Below are 24,607 nucleotides of genomic sequence, written 5' to 3'. Positions count from 1 at the left end.
AAGACACTGTGGAGTAGATAAGTAGGCAGATTTCAAAACGATGCAGAAATAGCAGGGTTGTTATGGGAGACCAACTTCCCAAATATTAACTGGCGCCGCCTTCTCGCTGCAAGAGGGACAGCTGGGGTTGAATTTGTCAGGTGTGTCCATGAAGGATTCCGGACACAGAATGTGGGTAAGGGAGGATATGCAGGTGAGCGCTGAGATGATGGTTGTAGTGAGAAAGAAGAAGTACATCTCTAATAACGATGGAGAGGCGATGGAGATGGAGGAATTGAGAGAATGGAATGGAATCCCTACAGGGGACAGGGTGGGAAGAGGTGTAGTCAAGGTAGCTGTGGGAGTCGGTGATGGCTGTTGAGAGTTTGTCTCCCGAGTTTGACAGACAGATCAAGGAAAGGGAGAACGTTGCTAGAAATGGCCCAAGTGGATTTGAGGTCAGGGTGGAAGATGGCAGCAAAGTGGACGAAGTCGATGAGATCTTTATGAGGCAGTATCAAAGTGGTCATCGATGTAGTGGAGGGAGAGTTGAGGGGCCTTGCCTGTGTAGGCTTTGAATCATGGATAGGCATAGCTGGAGCCCATGCGGTTACTCCTGGCTACCCCCTTAACCTGGAGAAAGTGGAATGAGTCAAAGGAGAAATTATTGGGGGAGAGGTAATGTTTCAGCTCTATAAATATCTAGTTAGACTGTACTTGAAATTTTGTTCCATCCTGGTCATCTCATTATAAGAAGGATGTGGAAGCTACAGAGAGGGTGCAGAAGAGATTTACTAGGACGTTGCCTGGATCATATGAGACGAGGTTGGCAGAGCCTGGGATTTTCTCTTTGGAGTGAAGGGAGATAAGAGGTGATTTAATAGAGGTGTACAAGATTATGAGCAGCAGAGACAGTTGGAGACCCAGGACCTTTTTCCCAGGGTGAGAGTAGCAAACACCAGAGGACACCTGTATAAACTGAGGAGAGGAAAGATGTCAGGATAAGTTTTTTTTTAAAAACACAGACAGTTGTGGGTGCCTGGAATGTATTGCCGGGATGGTACTGGAGGCTCGTGCAATAAGGACATTTAAAAGCTCATGGATGAAAGAAACATCAAGAGTTATGAGGTAGGGAAGGCTTCATTTACGGAGCAGGTTTAAAATCGGTCAGCACAACATCGTGGGCTACTGTGTGCTGCAATGTTATGTCTATGACATAAGGTGCACCGTAGAAAGTATACTGACTGGTTGCATCATTGGAACCTGAGAAGTAAAGTTTTTATAGAGTGGGTGGTGGGTATATGGAATGGGCTGCAGTGGGTATATGGAATGGGCTGCAGAGGAGGTGGTTGAGACAGGTGCTATTGCAACGTTTAAGAAACATTTGGACGGACAGGATGGGATTAGAGGGACATGAGCCAAACGCGGGCAAGTGGGACTAATGCGGAAGGGACAGTTTGGTTGGTGTGGGCAGGTTGGGCTGAAGGGTCTGTTTCCACACTGGAGGGCTCGATGAGAACATTGTACTTTTGTACATGACAATAACTTTGCACCTCATCTTCAAACATCCCAATACAGTATATAAAATTTAGCCTGCCTTATTCCAAGTACAATCAACTTGGCTGGTTAACCACTCTGCAATACTGAGACATTAGCCCCATACTTGGTACACATTAGTTCTATCAATGAGGGCAGAGGATCCCCGACATGACGTGTGGAGGCTCAGGACAGTGTTTCACTGAAGGGAGGAGCCTGGTTGTACTTACACAGTGGGTTAAATGTTGATTCCACTGATTCTAGTCACTCGTGAGCATGCATACAGAGTAGTACGATTCTGCTGACCACCTCTAAACTGCTGCAGAATCATAGATCAAGGTTTACAACTGGGTAACTGTTGTCCTGGTTACTTTATGGCATCACTGCTTTCATGCACATCAGAGCTGAGAGGGCAAACAAATCACACTGTGGGCCATGACAAAACTTATGTTTTGAATGTGTAGAGGATCTATTCATAGACATAACGGGCATGATCAGCAGGATGGGGTCAAAGGACAGGATCATTGTGAAACACACAAGAGTGCAGCATACCAACATGCTGGAGAAACTCATCAGGTCATACAGCATCCACAGAAAGTAAAGGGTAAACAACCTTTCTGGCCTGATCCAAGTTTGGCCCAAGTCCCCTGACACATGCCTCCTTTATCTCAATCTCTCAGTCAAAGCCTCGCTGTCCTTCACCAGGGTTCCAGACTCCCAACAGCCTTGCTCTTTGCTTGAGGGAGATACGGACAAGAGGGACACAGATCAGGTGCAAGCAGAAGGGTTTTAGACATCATGTGATTTGGACCATGTTCAGCCTTGTTACTGCGCTGGACTGTTCTGTGTTCTTGCTTTGAAATGACTGCAGTTGCCCATCAGTCTTTCTCCCTGTTGGACTCATTGCCTGACATGACACTGAGCGGGCTCTCATTGACATCTGCACTTTCTCAATGTCGTCATCCACCAGTCCCCTGCCAGTCTAGTATATACCCTCACGTCACTCTCAGAAATCTCACTGACAAAATATTGTTTATCGCATTGATTGTTTTGGCTGAACAGGAAATCAAATGTCTGGCTTGTCAACCATCAAATGTGCTCAATCCAAAACCCACAGCAATTAAGGTTCAACATTGATATTCATTTTGCTGATCTTCACTCAAAAATTTTCAGCCCTCCCTCCTCCCCAGAAGAAAACCCAATGGTCCAAGAGAGTAAATCCCTTCCTTCTGCAGCCACACTGTTATCTGTCCTCTCCTCCTGCTGCTTTCGAGAGATTATCACTTTGAGGTCCTGCTGAACTCTATCGATTCACTGCAGATCCTCACCTGTTTGTAGGCATGTCGGTAACTGCACACAATGACTTCCGGCTGTTCCATGAGAAGGAGCAGTAACCGCTTGGAAACATCCTTGGCCTTGGCTCCCAAGAGGCAACACTCCATCGTGGTCTCACTCGTAGCTACAGAAATTCCTGTCGGTCCCCAAACTACCAAATCTTCCTTGTCTTTCAGCTTTTCCAGCCTCTCAGCAAGTCATGGTGCCACTGCTCCCCTTTCAAGGAAAATCCCACCCAACACGATCCAACTCGGGAAACGTGTTATTTGATGGTAACAGCCACAGACAGATACTGCACTCTCTGTCAAATCCACACGTTGGGTGTGACCACCCCAGCAGAGCTCTCTCTTTGCTGCGTGTGTTCGCCCATGCAACCTCCCCTTCCCCGGGTATGTCTGCCCCACGATAGGTTTCCCTTCCCTGGGTGTGTCCATCCCTGTACAGCTCCCCCTTCCCTAGATGTGACCGCCTCAGTACTGCTCCCACTTCCCTGGGAGTTTCTGCCCCAGTACACTCCCCCTTCCCTGGTTGTTGCCATTCCTGTACAGCTCCCTCTTCCCAGGGTGTGTCTGCCCCAGTCCCGCACCACCTTCCCTGGGTGTGACTGCCCTAGTACAGCTCCCGTTTTCTGGGAGTGATCACTACAGTACTGCTCTTCCTTCCCCACTGTATGCCCCAGCACAACTCCCCCTTCCCTGGGAGCATCCACCATAGTATATTTTCCCCTTCCTTGTGTGTGTCTATCTCGGTATAGCTCCCCCTTCCCAAGGTGTATTTGCCCCAGTCCTACTCCCCTTTCCCTGGTTTGTCCACCCCAGTACAACTCCCCCTTCCCTGGGTGTGACCGCCCAGTACAGCTCCCCCTTCCCTGGGTGTGACCACCCAGTATAGCTCCCCCTTTCCTGGATGTAACTGCCCCAGTACAGATCCCCCTTCCTCCTGTATGCCCTAGTACAGACCCCCCACCCTTCCCTGGGTGTGACCGTCCCAGTACAGCTCCCCCTTCCCTGAGTGTGTCCATCCCAGTACAGCTCCCCCTTCCCTGGGTGTGATCACCACACTAAAGCCCTTCATTATTAGGCTCTGACAATCCTGGATGCCCCTGACCAGTGCACCTCCAGCCACAATGTAGTCAGTTGGGATCTCAAACTGGACTCACTTCCCACAGATGCAGTCAACAGGGACGATGGAAGATTCTCCTGATTTCCCACATCCTGCTGCACTGCCCTGACTGCCATCTCAATCGTACAAAGACTCAAGAGGGAAGCTGAGTCTAACACTGCCAGTCTCCTCATTGGAAGATCTCAAGGCAAAGCCTCAGCACTCATCCTGAACACAGCACTTTGACCTTCCAACAGTCTCTTATTGGCATAATGGCAGAGCAGGAAAGCACCAAATCGATAATGATGACGAAATTATTGTCATGCCCATTGTACAATGTACACATGCTTTGAAATTCTTACTTGCTGCAGCCAAACAGATACTTGCAGAGAAAAGTTATCAGAGTAAACAAATTGAATTAAAAATTTTAATTTTAATTTAAAAAATTTTTTAGACATACAGCACAGTAACAGGTAATTTTGGCCCACGAGCCCATGCCACCCAATTTACACCTAATTAACCTCCCCCTCCCCCACAACGTTTCAAACGGTGGGAGAAAACCGGAGCCACTGGGGAAATCCCACGCAGATACGGGGAGAACGCACAAACTCCTTATCGACAGCACGGGATTTGAACCCCGGTCCAGTCCTGATCACTGTAAAGGCATTGTGCTAACTGCTACACCCACCGTGCCAACCCAAAAGAGACAACAAACGCACAAGGTAGACAATAAATACACACAGTAATCATAGAACAGAGATCTACTGGCCCTTCAATGCACTGTGTTTTGCAGTTAATAACCTAATCTAATAACTGCTTAGAATTTGCCTGCTGCATTTTTCTCAGTTCCATGTATCTATCTAATTGTCTCTTAAAAGATCCCATGGTACCTGCCTCCTCCACCATGGCCAGGAGTACATTCTAATACAACCCACCACCCACTGTGTGAACAAAAAAATCACCTCTTTCATCCCTCCCCCTCTGTAATTGGTCGCAAGGACCTTACAATTATGTCCCTGGTGTTAGCCATTTCAGCCCTGGGGAAAAAGCCTCTGGCCATCCACACGATCAATGCCTCTCATACAGCTCTATTGCCCCTCACCCTCCATCACTCCAAGGAGAAAAGACCAAGTTTATCACAAGACATGCTCGCTAATCCAGGCAGCATCTTTGTCAATTGCCTCTCCACCCTCTCTACAGCATCCACACTGTTTCTGCAGAGAACTGAACACAATGAGGTTGAGTGTCTTGGAGCACAAGGGGGGATCTTACTGAGGTGTACAAAATCATGAGTGCAATAGATCAGATGAATGCAGGGAGTCTTTTCCCCAGAATAGGGGAAATTGGGAACCAGGGGGGCATAGGTTTAAGGTGAGGGGAGAAGAGGTTCAACTGGAACCAGAAGGATAATGAATTCCTTTCTTTTATATAAACACATAGGGTGGTGGGTGTATGGAATGGGCTGCCAGAGGAGGTGGTTGAGGCAGGTACTATTGAAGAGTTTAAGAAAAGAAATGGATGAATTCATGAAGGGCATATTGGCCAAACGCAGACAGGTGGGGTGACTGTGGGTGGGACATTTTGGTTGCGAGGGCCAAAGGGCCAGGTTCCACGCTGGGTGACTCTACGATGCTCGGGGAGAATTAATTCCCTGTGATGAGGTCCTCTCCATCATCTCATGAGGCTTGAGAAGAAAATAAATGAAAGATGGCCGACTTACATAGTCAATGTGGCCCAAAATGGCATCTTTCTTCAACGCTTTGAATGCTTTTATGACATTCAATAACATGGAAAACCATGAAAAGTTTTTAAAAAAATTATAACATTTTAAAAACACAAGTAAACAACAAAAAGTCCCAAAAGACGCTAAAACATTCTGAAACACTTCCAAATAGAAGCAAACATTTTTGAATGCATTGAAGAAATAAAATGAATCATGCATTGTAGATGGAAAAAATGACTTGGGCAATCTTTTTAAAGGAATTTTTAAACTCTCAATATATTTAATTTCGAACATAGAAATCCACAGCGCAGAGGTGGCCCTTTGGCCTGCAGTGTTGTGCTATCCTAATAACCTACTCTATAATTTCCCTCCTGCAAAACCCTCCATTTTTCTCTGTTATATGAACCTAACTCATAGTCTCTTAAAAGATCCTACTGTACCTGTCTCCACCACTGTTGCCAGCAGTGTGTTATAAGCATCCATCACTCTTGGTGAAAGACTTGCCTCTTGTATCCCCCCTATACTTACTCCCAAGCACATTACAACTATGCCGCCTGATGGGAACTATTTCAAACCCGGGAAAAAACCTCAAACTATCCACAAACGAAATCTACAGCTCCATCTGGTATCCTTTCATCCTCCATCACTCCAAGGGGAAAAAAAAACAAGTTCACTCAACCTATCAAAACAAGGCATGTCCTCCCATCCCAGGCAGCATCTTTGTAAATCTCCTCTGTACCATCCACATCCTTCCTGTAATGAGGTGACCAGATCTGATTACAATATTCCAAGTGCGTCTAACCAAGGTTTTGTATAGCTATAACATTACCTCACAGCTCCTGAACTCGATCCCACAGTTAATGAAGGCCGACACACCATACGCCTTCTTAACAACACCATCAACCTGTGCGCAGCAGCTTTGAGTGTCCTCTGGACTCTGACACCAAGATCTCTAACTTGGCCTACACTGGTCAGAGGCCTTGCATGAACATTGCATTCAGCTTTCAAGGTTGACCTACTGAAAGGAACCATATCACACTTTCCAGGGTTAAACTCCACCTGCCACCTCTCAGCCTACCTCTGTATCCTGTGGCACAGGTCAGTGGGTCTGATGGAATGATGTTTCGGCACATTCTGTGCTGTCGTGTTTTATGGTTCTAACCCTGCAGACTATCCACAACACCACCCACTTTCGTGTCACCTGCAAACTTACAAACCCACCGTTCTACTTCCTCATCCAGGTCATTCATAAAATTCACAAGAGGCCCCAGAACAGATCACTGTGGAACCCGAGTGGTCACTGACCTCCGTGCAGAATACAAACCATCTACAATCACCCTCTCCCTTCTCTGGACAAGCCAATTCTGTATCTACAACCCATGCCTCCTTACTTTCTGCATGAGCCACGCATGGGAAAATATATCAAAAGCCTTACTGAAATACACTGCATCTGCCACTCTACCTTTACCAATGATCAAAGAATTTGATCAGGCTCATAACACATGACCTTCCTCTGATGAAACCATGCTGAGTGCCCATAATCAGATGATGCCTTTCCAAATGATTGCAAATCTCTTAGAATCTTCTCCAACAACTTGCCCACTACAGGAGTAAGAGTCACTGATCTGTAATTTCCTGGGATATCTCTATTCCCTTTCTCAAACAGGGGAACAACATTTGCACCATTCAATTCCCCCGGTACTTCTCCTGCCCCCAGATCATCACCAGTGGTTCAGCAATCTTCTCACTCACCTCCCACAGTAGCCTTGGGTGAATCTCATTTAGTCGTGGTGATTATCTAATTTCATGCTTATCAAATCCTCTTTCTCAAGTGCACCCCAAATCATCTGCACAATTACCAAGATCCTTTTCTCTGGTGAATACTGAAGCAAAGTATTCATTTCGGACATCCGGTATCTTCTTCATGCACAAGTTTCCATCAGCACCTCTGATGGATCCTATCCTCACGACTCATCTTCTTGTTCTTAACATACTTGTAGAATGCCTTGAGATTTTCAATAATCCTGCTTGACAAGGCCTTCTCATGACCATTTGTAGATGAAGTCCTGTCTTCTCCTGGCAGTCTTGTAATTCTCTCGAGCTCTATCAGTTCCTATCTTCTTAAACCTCTTGTAAGCTTTTCTTTTCTTTCTAACTAGATTTTCTACATCCTGTGTACACCATGGTTCCTTCACCTGACCATCCATTCCCTATCTCAATGGAATATACTTATGCAGAGCATCATGCAAATGCTCTCTGAACATTTACGCCAGATGACCAATTAAACTACTAACCCTATGTTTTTGGAATGTGGGAGAAAAATCAGAGAACCTGAAGGAAGAAACCCACGTAGTCACAGGGATATCGTACAAACACCTTACAGACAGTCACGGATTTAAACCCAGGTCACTGGTGCTGTAATCGTATCAAGGTAACCACTATGTTAATCATGCCACTCAAATCTGGATTTTCCATCTGGACTTTTATTTATTTCCTTCTGTTTAGGTCATTAGGATCCCATACTTCCTTCGACTAATTCTCCTGCAAGTTTGCCAAACAGAACAAGGAATTTTGTCAGGTTTGCTCTCCCATGTCCAACTCCATGCCAAGTTCAGTACTGGGACAACAGATGGCATCCTGGCACACAATCCAGCTCCACATCCCAGTGATATCCGAGGAAGTTCCTCGGATGTCAACAGTTACAAGTAGTGGTGGAAAATGCTGACAATTAGCCTGTGTGATCCGCTGGGCTTTTGCAACCAATCTTTGCCCACTGTTTTGTGTTTCCAGCAAGTCCTGCTGAGGTCAAATGAACTTTGCAGGAGAATTCAGCCATTTCATCCTGCGATTAACATCAGGACTAAAACTATAATCCTCTCTCATGAAAAAGTAAACTCCAAGAAGGACATGCAGACAAAAAAAACACTAGTTGGTTGTGAATTTCCTACTCACTGCTTCATATGAAGTATGGAACTCTGGTCGATAGTTCTGTCTCCAGATGGCTGAGTCGAAGTGAATTAATACCAACCTGCATCACAAGTTCATGAAAAAAATACAAGTCCCCTAGATCACTTGATCTCTATTGCCCAATCAGCTTCCTGCTGATCTGAGCTTTTCAAGTCCAACTGCCTGAGTCACCTGACTCCAATTGCCAGTTGCAGCCTTCAGTTAAAATCCCTGCTGAAGTCTGCTACAAACATAAGAAATAGGAGCAAGAGTCAGCCATCCAGCCCATCGAGCCTGCTCTGCCATTCAATATGATCATGGCTGATCTGATGATCAGCTCATCTCCACCTACCTGCCTTTCCCACATATCCTTTAATTCCCTTTCTATGTAGAAATCTATCCAACCTTATATATATATTTACTGAGGTTGCCTCCATTGCTTCAATGGGCAATGAATTCCACAGATTCACCACCCTCTGGGAAAAGCAGTCCCTGCTCATCTCTCTCCTAAATCTACTACCTTGAGGCTATGTTTCCTAGTTCTGATCTCCCCCACCAATGGAAACAATATACCTACCTCATCTTACCTATGCCTTTCATAATTTTAGGTGTTTCTATTAGATCCCCTTTCATCCTTCTAAATTCAAGCAAGTACAGTCCAAGATGACTCAATCACTCCTCATGGGCTGACCCCTTCATCTCTGTAATCAACCTGGTGAACCTCCTCTGAACCGCCTCCAAAGCCAGTGCATCCCTCCTCAAGTAAGGAGGCCAGAAACACACACAGCAGTCCAGGTGCAATCTCACCAGTTCCTTGTACAGGTGTAGCATAACCTCCCTACACTTAAATTCCATCCCTCCAGCATTTAAGCCCAACGTTCCATTTGCCTTCTTGATAACCTGCTGCACCGGAAAACCAACCTTTTGTGATTGATGCACAATATCTCCAAAGTCCTCCTGCAGGGCAGCAGGGTGCAATAACTTACCATTTAAATAATAATCTGATTTTCTATTTTTCCTTCTGAAGTGGATAACCTCACATTTGCCACATCGTACTCCATCTGCCAGTCCCTTGCCCACTCACTTAGCCTATCTATATCTCCCTGCAGATTCTCCTTATCCTCAATTTAGTGTCATCAGCAAACTTAGTTACACTACACTCTGTCCCCTCTTCCACATGGGTTTGTGAACAGTACCCATCTCTGTGGCACACCACTCGCCACCCAGAAAAACAGCCCTGCACCCCAACTCTCTGCTTTCTATTGGTTAGTATCCATGCGAATACATCACCCCCCAGTTCCATGCATCCTTATCTTCTGTATGTCTTTTATATGGCACCTTAATCAATACCTTCTGAAAATCCAGGTAAACAACATCCACCTGCTCCCCTCTATCTACCACACTCATTATATCCTCAAAAAACAAATTTGTTAAACAGGACCTGCTCTTGCTGAATTCATGCTGCGTCTGCCGTATGGATCCATTTTACTCCAGGTGCCCCGCTATTTCTTCTTTAATGATAGTTTCAACCAATTTCCCAACCACAGATGTTAAACGAACTAGCCTATAGTTCCCTGCCTTTTGCCTACATCCTTTCATGAATAGTGGTGAGTCATTCGCCGTCTTCCAATCTACCGGGTCCTGTCCAGAATCCAGAGAATTTTGGCCTTGACTATAACTTCTGCCATTTCTTTCAGTAGCCTGGGATGCATTCAATCAGTTATCTTTGGATCCTCAAGTGTTCTGAGTATGACCTCTTTTAGTGACAGCTATTACATCCATTACATCTGTCTTTGGCATGTTCAACATCTTCACTATGAAGAATGACATGAAAGAGTCATTCAAAGACTTATTACCTAATATCAATGCCCCCTTCTCATCCTCCAAGAGACCAACCTTCACTTTAGCCACCCTTTTGTACTTTATAAAATTTTCTCATAGTCTACCTTCCCTCTCCTATCACTCACTTTGTGGTTCTTTGTTCCTTTTTAAAGTTTTCAAAACCTTCTAGTTTCCCACTGCTCTTGGAAACATTTTCTGCATGAGCTTTTAGTTTGATGCCTTCCTTCATTTCCTTCATTATCGAGGGCTGGCTGTCCCCAACTTTACTGTCCTTGCTTTTAACTGGAAAATACTTTTGTTGAGCACCATGAAAAAGATCTTTGAAAGTCTTCCACTATTCCTCAACCGTCCCACCATATAGCTTGCGTTCCCAGTCTACCCTGGCCAACTCCTCCTTCACACCCTTGTAGCTTCCCTTGTTTAGGCCAATCTATTGTACCTTCCATTTGTATGAGAAACTCAATCATCTGTAATCTCTGTTTCCAAGAGGATCCCTAACTACAAGATCGCTAATTTTACCTGTCTCATTGCACACGACCAGATCCTAGATAACGTGTTCCCTCGTAGGTTCAGTAACATGCTGTTCAAGATAGCATTCATGTATGCAGTCCTCCTTAAGGTTGCCTCAACCACCTGATTCACCCAGTCTATATGAATGTTAAAGTCCCCCACGATAACTGCAGTTCCATCCCTACATGCCTGATATTTCTTGGTTTATTGCCTGTGCCACTGTAATTTAATGATTGGGCAGCCTGGACAACCCTCATTTGTGATTTCTCCATTTACTATCCCTAATCTCTTCCCAAATGGGCTCAACATTTTGCTCCTTAGATCTGGCATCATCTCTATTGCCTTGATTTTCCCCTTAACAAAGAGCACTACCCCACCACCCTTGCCCTTCCTTATAACCTGACATCCTTGGATATTTAATTGCCGATCCCTGCCACCACGTTTCTGTAATGGTCACTAAATCATACTCCTTTTGGTGCCACAAGTTAACTGACCTTGTTTCAAATGCATGCATTCAGATAAAGTGACCTTACACCCATTGTGTTTTTAAAATCTGGTCATCTTTGCATCTTTTGCACTTGACTTTTCTCTCCTCTACACTTAGCAAAAGTTAAAAAAGAGAAAACTTTTACTTTATCCACACTCTTCTCTTTTACTTTAACCATCCCTTTCCAATCTGTTGAAGCCAGCCCCAAACTGTTTAAAGCCCTGTCCAAAGTCCTAGTTATACGATTCACCAGGATCAGTTCCCATTACAGTTTAGATGGAGCCCGTCCCCTTTGAACTGTTCCTTCTTTCCCCAATATTGGTGCCAATTTCCGATGAATTGGAATCCACTTCTCCCACACCAATCCATGAGGCTTGATTTTAACCTCTAATCTTAGAACCATAGAAAACTACAGTACAGCAAACAGACCATTTGGCCCTTCTAGTCTGTGCTGAAATATCATTCCTCTAGTGCCACTGATCTGCACCCATTCCATAACCCTCCAGACCTCTCCCATCCATGTATTTATCCAATTTATTCTTAAAACCTAAGAGTGAGCTCACATTTACCACGTCAGATGGTAGCTCATTCCACACTCCCACCACTCTGAGTGAAGAAGTTCCCTCTAATGTTCCCCTTCCACCCTAAAGCCACTTTCTCTCATATTTATCTCTCCTCAACTAAGTGGAAAGAGCCTACTCGCATTTATTCTGTCTATACCTCTCATAATTTTGTAAACCTCTATCAAATCTCCCCTCATTCTTCCACGCTCCAAGGAATAAAGTCCTAACCTGTTTAACCTTTCCCTGTAACTCAACTCCTGAAGACCTGGCAACATCCTAGTAAATCTTCTCTGCACTCTTTCAATCTTACTGATATCCTTCCTGCAATTTGGTGACCAGAATTGCACACAATCCTCCAAATTTGGCCTCACCAATGTCTTATACAACCTCACCATAACATCCCAACATCTGTACTCAGTACTTTGATTTATGAAGCCAAGATGCCAAAAGCTTTCTTTACAACCCTGTCCACCTGTGATGCCACTTGTGTATCTGTATTCCCAGATCCCTTTGTTCCTCCACACTCCTCAGTGCCCAACCATTTACCATGTATGTCCTTCCAAAATACAACATCTCTGGACCCTGTGCCAGAAAAAAAAGTACTCCACATAAAGAGGTAAAAAGAATCTGATCTTTTCACAGATAAAGTGCGAAAAAACTAACAAATCTACTTGTTCTTTGCAAAATTTCACTAGGTTAACAATATTCCACTGACATCCTCCGATGTCCAGCATGATCATTAACCACATGCAGTCTACCCACAGTAATTCCCTTTACCCTCTGTATGGCAGCTACAGCAGACTCAATCACTCAGAGTTTTGAAAGAAGTGAGTATCGCATTTGAATAATCATCAAACCAGGCCAAGCTCAGCATGTTAAGCACATTTTCTTGCTTTATGCCAATTGCATCTTGGAATTAAACAAGGGAGGTGATACATGATGGGGTTCACCTCCCAGTGACCACTATTGCCACACTATTGTCCACGCCCTTGTGCTCTTCTCTTCTGGCCATTCATCCTATAGGATGATGATGATTCCTTTCAGTCAGTTTGTGTGCCCTGGAGTGGCCGTACAGGCCGATCCTCAACAGGCACCGCTTGCCCTTGTGCCCTGGTGAATTGATGACATACACAATATCAATATTCTCATTAACACCCTCTTTCCCCGTTCATCTGTTTCCTATCCTCCAGATCCTCACCGCCTTCCCTTCCCTCTCCAACCAGAGAACTACCCTCTGCACTTTCCCCCATCACTTCTCAGCTTCTTTCTCTTCCACACCCTCCCACCTGAATCCTCCTACCTTTTAGCCTCCACTCCTCCTCCTGCCCCTTCCTCCCTCACCTCACCTTTTTAGTCAGGGCCCTGCCTGTTTATGCTTGGACCCCTATCGAAGGGTCCAGGCCCGAAACGTTGGCTTCCTTTGGCTGCTGTGTGTCCTGCTGAGTTTCTCCAGCACATTTTCTGCCAATGACAACTTGGAGCTATTAGAAAAGCTACAAGATGCTATTTCTCTCTGGCAGTGTGCCAATGACAAGAGAGAAATAGCACCTTGTAGCTTTTCTAATAATGTTCCATAACTGAGGTCAATGAAACTCAGCATCTGCATCAGCCTTGAACTGAGTAATGGCTGTCAATGAACAGTTGCTGTTGTGATCTTTGCCTCAGCGCAAGAGCAGAACTAGGGAGAGAGACTCAACCGAAGAAGTCACTCCTCTTTCTCAGAATCGGAAAGTGGCACTGGGGCAGGAACCAGACCATTTTACAGGAGCACCATTCAGAGGGTCCTGCCTGGCTTCATCATTGTATGGGACAGGAGCTGCAAAGCATCGGAACCGAAATCAATACAGAGGACCACCCAAGCGGCTGAGAAGATCTCTGGGGCCTTCCTTTCCTCTAGTGATGAGATTCACCAGGAACCTTGCTTAAACAATTATAGAGGACATTAATTATTTCCATCCAGCACACCATATCTTTGACCCACTACCATCAGGAAAGAGATACAGGAAAATCAAAAGCAGGACTTCCAGGCTGAGAAATAGTTTCTTCCTGCAGGCTGAGAGATCGGTGAACAGTATCCTGCAACTGAGCAAATCATTTTAAAATATTCATATACTTTTATTGTAAATGGTATCTCTTTGTATACAGTATTTGTGATTTTATTATGTTCTGTATATTGTGTGGGCACCATGGTCTAGAGCAGGGGTCCCTGTTATATAGTCAGGATAATGTGAACTATTTTGTAACTGTGTAACAATACACCCTTCTCACTGTAGAAAGTGAGTGCTCCACTGTGGGGGATATGTGTGTCTGTGAACAGTTTTCCTGAGATGGTGGAAGGCATCAATATGTAAAGTCCCTTCTGTTATTTAAATCTTGCATCTCTAAGTTATTTAAGAAGCCTCCCCAGTAATACAGAGATAACATGGTAGCAGTGGTGGGATTTCATTTGCATCCTCTGGCTGGGTCTATAGCTTCGGTCAGTTATCTTTTCCTATAAGAGACTTTTGCACTTTAGGATGGGGACTCCCTTTGTTACTTTGGAGGCTTCTTAAATAATTTAGATAATTTAAATAACAAGATTAAAATAACAAAAGAGACTTTACTTACTGATGCCTTCCACCATCTCAGGAAACTGTTCACAAATGCTCATACATATACATGCGCCTCACGGTGGTGCACTACAGGTACTACAGTGAGAAGGGTGTATTCTTACATGGTGATAAAATAGTTCACATTATCCTGATTATATTGCAGTCCTCAAACTTTTTAGACCATCAACCCCTTCATGGAATCCTTGATCCCTCATAGGTCCCGAGGCATGTACAAACAAATAAATAAATAGACAGATAAGTGACTGCATCCCAAGAACTATGAGACTGTGGTTCTGTATCCCCTCCCCCCGTGAATATCTCTTGTGAAATATAAGGACACAAAAAGGAAAAAACTGTTTACTGTCATTGTGGAAATCTTGAGAAATGTACAAAATATTGAATATAATATTGGAATTCAACATAAATATGTTAATGTTACCATAATAAGTGGAAATGCAGTATGATAAATGAATTTGTTGCATATGTTTCAGTAACCCTAATCCTAAAGTAAAATAAATAGACAATAAAAACTAATTATATATAAATCAGAAATGTGTATCAGCAAGACTTCCTGCCAATTTTCTGCTCAATGCCTTAGAGCGGCTACAAGGAATGTGCCAGAGACTGGTGTCCAGGCCTCCCAGCAACAACCCAAACTTGGTTACAACACCCCAATCGCCAAGCAACAAATTTGTAAATGAACCAAACGAGCGATTACAATAACAGTTAAAAAAAACCCTATGCTTCTGGCTGGGAAGATGCCAAACAGAGCTGGGTCCAAATCTTCCGCATCAGTGACAGCGACTCCATTCTCAACATCAGGTGCGGTGCTATCTGCATCGAAGAAGTCAGCTCAGGTTCCCGGCAGGAGTGGGGACCATGGGCTCCACAATTCTTTTGACCACACCCCCCACCAGTGTTTAATGACCTCTGGTATTTTTCAACCCCTTGGAGAGTCCCATCGACCCCCAGGGGTCGATATCAACCACTTTGAAGGCCTCTAGTCTAGAGAAACACTGTTTCGACCTTGCATATCTACTGCAGGATAATAATGACCTTGAACCCTCTCGTGCACTGGCCAAATGGTAGCCAGGCATAAACGTACCCAACTGTTGACATGGAGCTGAGCAGAAACACTATGGCTGTGTATCTGTTTCCAGAGTAGCAAAGCTTTCAGGTTGGTGTCCAGAGTAAAGTGAGGACAAATGTATGTTGAGGTGAAACAAGAATTCTGCAGATGCTGTGATTCGAGTTAAAACCTAAAAGTGCTGAAAGTCCATAGGAGGCAAAGATACATAACTAACTTTTCAGGCCTGAGCCCTTCATCAAGGTAGGACCAAAAAACAGGCAGGCGTCTGAATAAAAAGGTGGTGGAGGAGGGAAGAAATGGCATTGGGAGGAACACAGGCCATAAGTGAAGTAAAAACACAAGGCTGGAGAAGCTCAGCAGGTCAAACAGTGTCCTTTATGTAGTAAAGGTAAAGATACAGACCCGATGTTTCGAGCTTGAGCCCTTCACCACCCTGATGATGCAGTAGATAGCGCCTGTAGATTCACAACTTGCTTCACTTGGAAGGGCCATTTGGGGCCCCGAATGGTGGTGAGGGTGGAGGTGTGGACACAAATAAACCATTTCCTGTGGGTTGTTGACATCAACCAGGTGATGAGTGGAAAGGGAGTTAAAGAGGGAGTAGATCCTGTGGAAGATGGGGGGGTGGGGGGAGGGGGAAAGATGTGTCCTGTGGTGGGATCACTTTGTAGTTGGCAGAAATTGCAGAGGATTATACATTGGATGTAGAGGCTAGTGGGTTGGTTGGTAAGAACAAGGAGAATCTTTACCTTGTTGTGAACAAGGTACATATCAGAAGTGAAAACTTGGATTGTAGCAGAACACAAAACCACATGAGACCACTGCAACAATCACCACTAATAATGCAAATCTTTCCAAATCACTTTCGGGTTGACCATGTTGTTAAGAAGGCCTATGGTGCATTGTTCTTCATTAACCACATTCAAGAGCTGTGAGATAATGTTACAGCTCCAGTATACAAGATATTAGTTAGATCCCACTTGGAATATTGTGTTCTGGTCACCTCACTACAGGAAGGAAATGGTTGCTATAGAGAGGGGCAGAGGACTGCCTGGATTGGAGAGCATGTCTTATGAGGATAGTTTGAGTGAGTGTGTTCTTCTCTCCTTGGAGTAACTGAAGACAAGGGGCGGGGGGGGGGGTGGTGAGAGGGATGTTTCAGATGATGAGAGGCATTAATTGTCTGGATGGCAGAGGCTTTTCCCCTGGGGATGAAATGGCTAACACCAGGGTGCATAGTTTTAAGGTCCTTGGGTGTTGGCAGAGGGAAGTTCTTCACACGCAGAGTGGTGGATGCATGGAATGCCCTGCCAGCAACAATGGCAGAGGCAGGTACAATAGCATCTATTAAGAGACTATTAGGTAGGAACTGAGAAAAATGAAGGGTTGTGTGGTAGAGAAATTCTAGCCAGTTGTTAGAGTAGGTTATTAGGACAGTACAACTCTATGGGCCAAAGGGCCTGTACTGCGCTGTAGTTTTCTGTGTCATAATTCCATTTGGACAGCTTCTATGTGCTTTCTGTGAAATTTAGAAAGACGTTACTAATAAGCTCCTGGTGTTTTTGACAACCTTGTTTCCACCTTACATTGAACGACTTTCATGCCTAATGGTTGATGGGATTTATTAGTCGACAGGATTAAAATTGTGTTTGTTTAATATTTCCCAGCTTGATGAAAGATGGTTTTGTTTCGACCTGTCCTTCAACAACTTAACCAGGTATTGGGCTTCCTGCTGCAGATGTTTGCAAATTCTCTTCACTATCAGCAAACAATTTGCATTTATTTCTCAGAGAGTTTATTTCCATAATCTTTGTAACCATTTGTTAACTGCGGAATCAAAACAAGCAACGGGGATAACAGAAAAGTGCAAACATTTCCGTGAAAGTTTTGCTGGAAAGTGTGGATGACGAACAGTCGTTCCTATTATGTCTTTGCATCGTTTCTGCTGAAGGTGTCAGAAGGAGTCATTTTACTTCTTGCATTTAAATTAGAAATTCACAATAATTTTTTTTAATTGCTTAATTATTAGCCGTTGATTTGGAGACATTTCATAAAGGAGATGAGCCACGCTCACAGCCCATCTCAATCTGAATTTCTCTGCATCACATTTCTTTTATTATGTTTTTAATGGTACAGCATGGTAAGAAGGTCCTTCGGGCCCATGCCACCCAATTAACCTATTGCCCTGTTCATCTTTGGAATGTGGGAAGAGTACTCGGAGGAAATCCCAAGGGGGGCATGGGAAGAATGCACGTTCCTTAAGAACAGCGCTGGCCGCCTGGACAACGTTGCATTATCGGAGAGGACAAACAGAAATCATGGTTTTTGCAATAGAGCTGCCAAGTAACCTCTCTTGCCTTGATAGCGTGTGGAAAACAGAATAACATGGGAAACCATAGTTCAGGTAATGAAATATTGAATAGATTAAAAGAATCACGAATCGTAGCAGAAACCAGAAAAGCGGGTTTAACCATCAGGACAGAAATGTGAACTGACAATTACTTTTCAAATTCAAAAGAAAGAATGTTTCAAATATTCTCAGAGCAAGACTAACCCTGTGTTAACATTCATCCTTGCATTTTGTGACAGAGCTAAAATGCACCTTCATATTTTAGTCAAATATTTACTCACCTAATGTATGAGGAATCATGTGAGAAATATCATAGACTTCTACAGTACAGGCCCTTTGGCCCTTGATGTTGTGTCAACCTACATATTCCTACCAAAATATACTGAACCCTTCCTACCCCGTAACCCTCTATTTTTCTTCCATCCATGTGCCTGTTTAAGAGTCCTTTAAATGTCCCGAATGTTTCAGCCTCCACCACCACACCTGGCAAGGCATTCCAGGCACCCACAACTCTCTGCGTAAAAGAAAACACACCGATATCTTCCCTGAACTTCCCTCCCTTCACTTTGTACACGTGTCCTCTGATATTTGCTGATCCTGCCCTGGGAAACAGGCGCTGGCTGCCCACCCTATCGATGCCTCTCAGAATCTTGTAGACCTCGATTAAGTCACCTCTCATCCTTCTTCGCTCCAAGGAGAAAAGTCCTAGCTCTGATAACCTTGCCTCATAAGACTTATTTTCCAATTCAGGCAACATCCTGGTAAATCTCCTCTGCGCTCTCTCACAGCTTCCACATCCTTCCTATCATGAGTTGAACGGAACTGAATACAAGTGTGGTCTCACCAGAGATTCGTAGAGTTGCAACATGACCTCTCTACTCCTGATTCAATCCCCCGGCTAATGAAGCCCAGCATCCCATTGGCCTTCTTAACTATCTTATCAACCTGTGCAGTGACCTTGAAAGATGCACAGGTATTCCTCAACTTACGAGGGGGTTGTGTTCCAGTAAACCGATCGTTAGTAAAAAAAAATCTTAAGTTAAATACCACACCTTCCATTTTTTTTATAATGAAATGTTGAATACCTTTATTCCACACTGAAAAAAATAACCATTAATGTACACAGTAGAAAGGACACTGGGCATGAAGAATGTTTGCAGCATTGAACTAAAATAATTGCTGGATGGTGGAGATGCTAAAGCGAGCAAGTGTCTTGAATTTCATCTCCAGAGTAATTGCTTTCCTCTTTTTCCAATCACTAGAAGCAGGAGACACGTGTGGGCGTTTAGTAGACATGATGGGTTGTTTACAGTGCACTCGTTCAAGTGATTGCAACAGAGACTGTGAGCGTGGTTGAGTCAGTGTTGTGAGAGAGTACGCTGCACGATACTCGCACCATCGCCCAGCATCGCGAGAGAGTAGTGCACCGCATATCCCAATTGCGGGAACAGATCAGAATAACAAATTGAAAGTATGGATTCCAACCATTGTAACTTTGAAAATTCATCAGTCGGACCATCGTAAGTAGGGGAGCAGCTGCATAGATTTGGCCCAAGGCCCCTCTGTTCCTCCACACTGTTAATTATCTGACCATTAACCCTGTAGTCAGCCTCCAGGTTTAACCTTCCAAAGTCCATCACCTCACACTTATCCAGATTGAAAACCATCTGTCACTTTTCTGCCCAAGTCTGCATTCTGATGTAACCTTCGATGACCTTCAGCACCATCCACAACACCTCCAACCTTCGTATCATCTGCAAACTTACTGACCCATCCTTCTGCTTCTTCATCCAGGTCATTTATAAAAATTGCAACAAGCAGGGGTTCCAGTACAGATCCTTGTGTAACTTCACTGGTCACTGACCTCCAGGCAAAGTACTTTCCATCAACTACTACTCTCTGCTTTCTACATGCAAGACAATTTTTAATCCATACAGCTTGTGGTGATATGTAATTACACCACTAGTGTGGTGAATGTCTGCCAAGCTGCCTGTCTCCTCGCTCTGGTGAGCCTTGCTGTTCTAACTTTGGCTGTGCATTATCTCTACTGTTAAGGACACTCCCCTTGGATATAACTGTATATGGATCTATTGTCTTTCATTATTGTATCATGAGTTTCTGCTAATAAAAGGCATGATTACTGTTTGACCACATCGTCTTTGTCTACTTCATCAACTGGCACTTCAACTAGGTCACCAGGGGTCATCCCAGTGACCTTGTATATAAAGCAGTCCAGAGCTACAGTCAAGCCTTCCAGGTTTGTCTTGCAGAGAGATAAGACCTCTTAGTGTACATATTAGTTTATTAAGCTGTCTTATACCCGCACTGCTGGTGTGGTTATTGTCAGTACACAGCTGAAGTTCCTTAGTTCCCATTCTGCACGAGTATCTCATGGGGCCCTTATCAAATGCCTTATTAAAATCCATATTGGTCACATCTACCAATTTCTTTTGTTACCTCCTCAAAACACTCAATTAGGTCCATGAAGCACAACCTTCCCTTCACAAAGTCATGCTGACTATCCCTGAATAGAAGGTACCTCTCCAAATGCTCATAGATCCAATTCTTAGGAATCCTCTCCATCAGTTTGCACACCACTGTTGTAAGACTCGTTGGTCTATAATTCCCAGTCTTCTCCCTGTTACCTTTTTTAAACAAGGGACCACATTTGCCATTCTCCAATCCTCCAGCAACTCCCTTGTGGCCAAAGAGGACTCAAAGATCATTGCCAACACCTCAGCTATCTCCCACAGCAACTTGGATTATATCACATCCAGCCCTGGGAATATGTTTTTAAGATTCAACACTTTCTCTTCCCTAATCTCAACACGGTCCAACACACAAGCCTGTTCTATTCCAACCTCTGTTCCTTTTCTCTGGTGAATACTGAAGCAAAATATTCATTTAGGACCTCCCCAACCTTCTCCACCTCCAGGCACACATTGCCTCCTTTATCCTTTAGCGGCCCCACCTTGACTGTTGTCATCCTGTTCTTCACATACGCATAGAACACCTTGGGCTTCTCCTTAATTCTACTTGCCAAGGCCTTCTCATTACCCTTTGGAGCTCTCCAAAGTCCTTTCTCCTTTTTTAAGTTCCTTCCTGGTTACCATCAATTCTCATGAACGCTTCCTGTTTCCTGCTTCCTAAATCTAATGTATTCTTCCTTCTTCCTCTTAACTAACTGGCTCACCTGATTTGTCAACCATGGGTTCCTTTTTCTACCATCTTTCCATGTCCCAATAGGACAAGTTCATCCTGAACCCTGTGCAAGAGGCCCCGAAACATCCTCCAAATTACTTTTGTGGTTTCTCCTGTGAACATCTGTTTCCAATTTACTCTCACTAGCTCCTGCCTTATCCCATCATAATTAGCCCTTCCCCAATTAAACACCTTCCCATTTTGTCTGTATCTTTGTCCATTGCTATGGTAAAGCTCAGGGAGTTGTGGTCACAATCATTGAAATGCTCCCCCACCGAGAGGTCTGCCACCTGACCACGTTCATTACCCAGTACTAGATCCAGTGTGACCTCTCTTCTATCTGGCTGATCCACATACTGTATCAGGAATCCTTTCTGGACACCCCTGACAAATTCTGCCACATTTACCCCTCTTGGAGTCAGGAGGTGCCAGTCGATATTTGGGAAGTTGAAGTCTCCCATAATAACAACCCTGTAATTTCTGCATCATTCCAAAATCTGCCTACTTATGTGTTCCTTGATGTCCTCTCATTGTGTCTGAATGTAGCAGGAGAGACAATGTCCAAATGGGCCATAATTAGCCTAATACACCAAAGGAACCTTAAGCAGTACACAAATGTGCCAGAGAAACTCAGCAGGTCACGCAGCATCCATAGAAAGTAAAAGGGAACCAACGTTTTGGTCCTGGGCCCTTCATCAAGAATAAGTTCAGGGAGTTGTGGGTGGCATGGTTGGAGTAGAGGCGGCACAGTTGACATAGCATTTGGGACTGGGGTTCATATCTCTTGCTGTCTGTAAGGGTTTTCCCCAGGGGCTCCGGTTTCCTCCCACTGTTCGAAACGTTCCGGGGTTGTAGACTAATTGGGTGGCACGGACTCATGGGCCGAAATGGCCTGTCACTCCATTCATTGTATGGCTAAATTAAAACTAAATTAAGGGGGGAAAAAACAGGTAGATGCCTTGGGGAGGAGGAGAGGACGAAGAATGGGCCCAGGGGAGGGTGAAAGAGAAGGAAGCTGAGAAGTGATAAGGGGAGGAGGCAGAGGGAACAGGAGGTCTCTCTGATAGGAGAAGGGAGGTGGTGGGGAGATGGAGGAAATGGTCGGGAGAGCAAGAGAGACCGGGGGAGGAGGTTAACGGAAATTGGAAATGACGCTGATGCCATCTGGTTGGAATCTGCAAAGATGGAATATAAGGTGTTGCATTTTATCTGGTGGCATGAACAAGTATTGCGATGACTTTTGCCACAATTGTAGGCCTATCTAGGGCATGGCTGCCAGGGCACCTGTGGCCGCGCCTCGTCCGCCCAATATCGAACTCGCAAGCCGAGCCCAATGCAGATCCTCGTCTTTCGCTTGTCACCCGCCGACCAGACCGCTGATCCTGCCCCCTAACCCCCCCCCCCACCACCCCCAGCTGCGGCACTGCCTGAGTAAGCCCGACATCCAACTGCCTCGCTGATCCTAGCTAGCCCCATCTATCGCCCTCCCCCCCCCATCTAATTCCTGACACCCAACTGCCTTGGCCTCACTGATCCTATAGGAAAAAATAATCTAAATATAATCCCTCCATTAAACTTGAATTTATATGTCTTTAAATCTGAGTAAGGGTGTGAATGCTGAGGCTGTTTGAAAATGTCTGTTGCTATTTTGACTGAGCCAAGTCCATTTGCTCTCATGTCCACTTGCCACTAATGTTGAGATAGGAATTGCAGAAGAGCACCTTGTCTGCAATCAATGCCCTCTGGCATAATTTAAATACATAACTTCAGAATATTCGACATGACCCACTGAGTTCCTCCAACACTTTGTTTTTTGCTCCCTGATTTACGGTGAAAAAACAACCACACTTGAATGCAAATCTTCATGCTGGTACCAAGGGCTGATGCAGATCAGTACTTGGGGTTGATGAATATCATCAAAGGTGATCAAAACAAAGGATTCTTGTTGGTTCAGTGATCCCTGTGCTATTGGGGCGTGACTTGCAGCGCCCATTTGTTTTCGGCCAGCGTGTCCAGTGAAATGTCCCGTGCGGGGCTGTGCCTTTTGGACAATTTGGGTCCCTGCTGCTCATTTCATGCACTGGGCAGCTTCCTTGTCCCACTCAGGGACTGAGCAGGTGCGCAAACTGTAAAGCAAAAAGCCAAACTAAACGGGCGGGGAATTTTTAACAGCGCGCGCACTTTGTCCTGGATGGTGGCGGGCACTGGCGTCACCAAGGACTGAGACACATGGCGGGCGCTGAGTGTCGGCGGGCTCGCGGCGCACATTGGGTCCCCTGGGACTCTGGGAGGGGGCAAGGAGAGTCGGCCACTGCTGACCGGCACTTGTTGTTCCCCCCCCGTCCCGTCCTCCCCGAGACCAGCGGAATGAGAGGATGAGGGGCACGTCGCGGAGAGAGAGATGGTGGTGAGGACAGTTAGGGAAGGCTCAGTGGATGGCATGGCGAAGTGAGCAGGTTTTAACAGGGGGGGAGCAGAGTTCCAGTGCTTGCCTTAGGCGCTCTTCACCCGAGATGTACGCCACTGCCCAAAATGCAGGACAGCTCGGGTTCTTGTAACCTGAAGGGCAAATGTGGAAAAATCTTTCTCAGCCAGTGACCGCCTCAATCGGAGACGGAATAATAGGGCTACCTTTGTCCCATCTTAAACCTCGACAAGTTTCGTCAGCCATTCTTTGAACCCTCAGCAGGAGCGAGCATTGAAACCTTTCACCAGGCGACTTCTCTCCAAAATGCAATGCCAGTCAATGAAGCAAGTGGCGTGAAAGCTGAAGGTGGTCTTGGTGTGGAAAGGTTAGTTTATTGACTGTATCAACTAAAGGTCACACAGATCAGGAAACCATGGTTTGTATCAATTTCAGTTCTGTGCCAGCAGAATCGGATGAATTTAGTTAAGTCGGTTGAGTTTCCATCAACTGAGCATCAAAACACACCCCAAGTCTCTCAGAGCACAGCACATTAAGGGAAATGCTGGTTAGCTCAACATCTTAACGGCGCCAGCGATCGGGACCGGGGTTCGAATCTCATGCTGTCTGTCAGGAGTTTGCACATTCTCCCTGTGTCTGCGTGGGTTTTCCCCCCGGGGTTCCGGTTTCCTCTCACCCTTCAAAAGAACGAACCGGGGTTGTGGGTGTAATTGGGCGGTACGGGCTTGTGGACAGAAAGGGCATGGCACCGTGCTGTATATCTAAATTCAAAATTTCTTATTCCCTTCGAGACCCTTTTTCTTGTTGGTTATTTGGTTATTAACAAATTGCAATCCATTATTTCAATGATGAGCTGGGAGCAGGGCATTTGGCCCATCATGTTTATGATGGTTCTCAGACTGATCCCATCCATCCCTGCAGTCATTTG

The 24,607-nt window shown here is 45.0% G+C and overlaps 1 protein-coding gene across 19 annotated transcripts in view; it reads right to left on the bottom strand.

The window, feature by feature from the left end:
* dlgap2a (discs, large (Drosophila) homolog-associated protein 2a) overlaps positions 1–24,607 on the bottom strand; it is a 625,248-nt gene that overhangs the window by 171,854 nt on the left and 428,787 nt on the right. Inside the window, exon 1 of one of the 19 annotated variants that reach the window (XM_069885189.1) lies at positions 1,746–1,832. The exons of the other annotated variants lie outside the window; for them this stretch is intronic. The gene's annotated coding sequence lies outside the window, so the exon portion shown is untranslated. Of the gene's footprint in view, positions 1–1,745; positions 1,833–24,607 lie in introns of those variants that run through there. 19 annotated transcript variants of the gene reach the window in all.

This window comes from Narcine bancroftii, chromosome 6, assembly GCF_036971445.1.
Source record: "Narcine bancroftii isolate sNarBan1 chromosome 6, sNarBan1.hap1, whole genome shotgun sequence".
Lineage (NCBI taxonomy): Eukaryota > Metazoa > Chordata > Chondrichthyes > Torpediniformes > Narcinidae > Narcine > Narcine bancroftii.
This window is presented reverse-complemented; position numbering and strand designations above follow the sequence as displayed.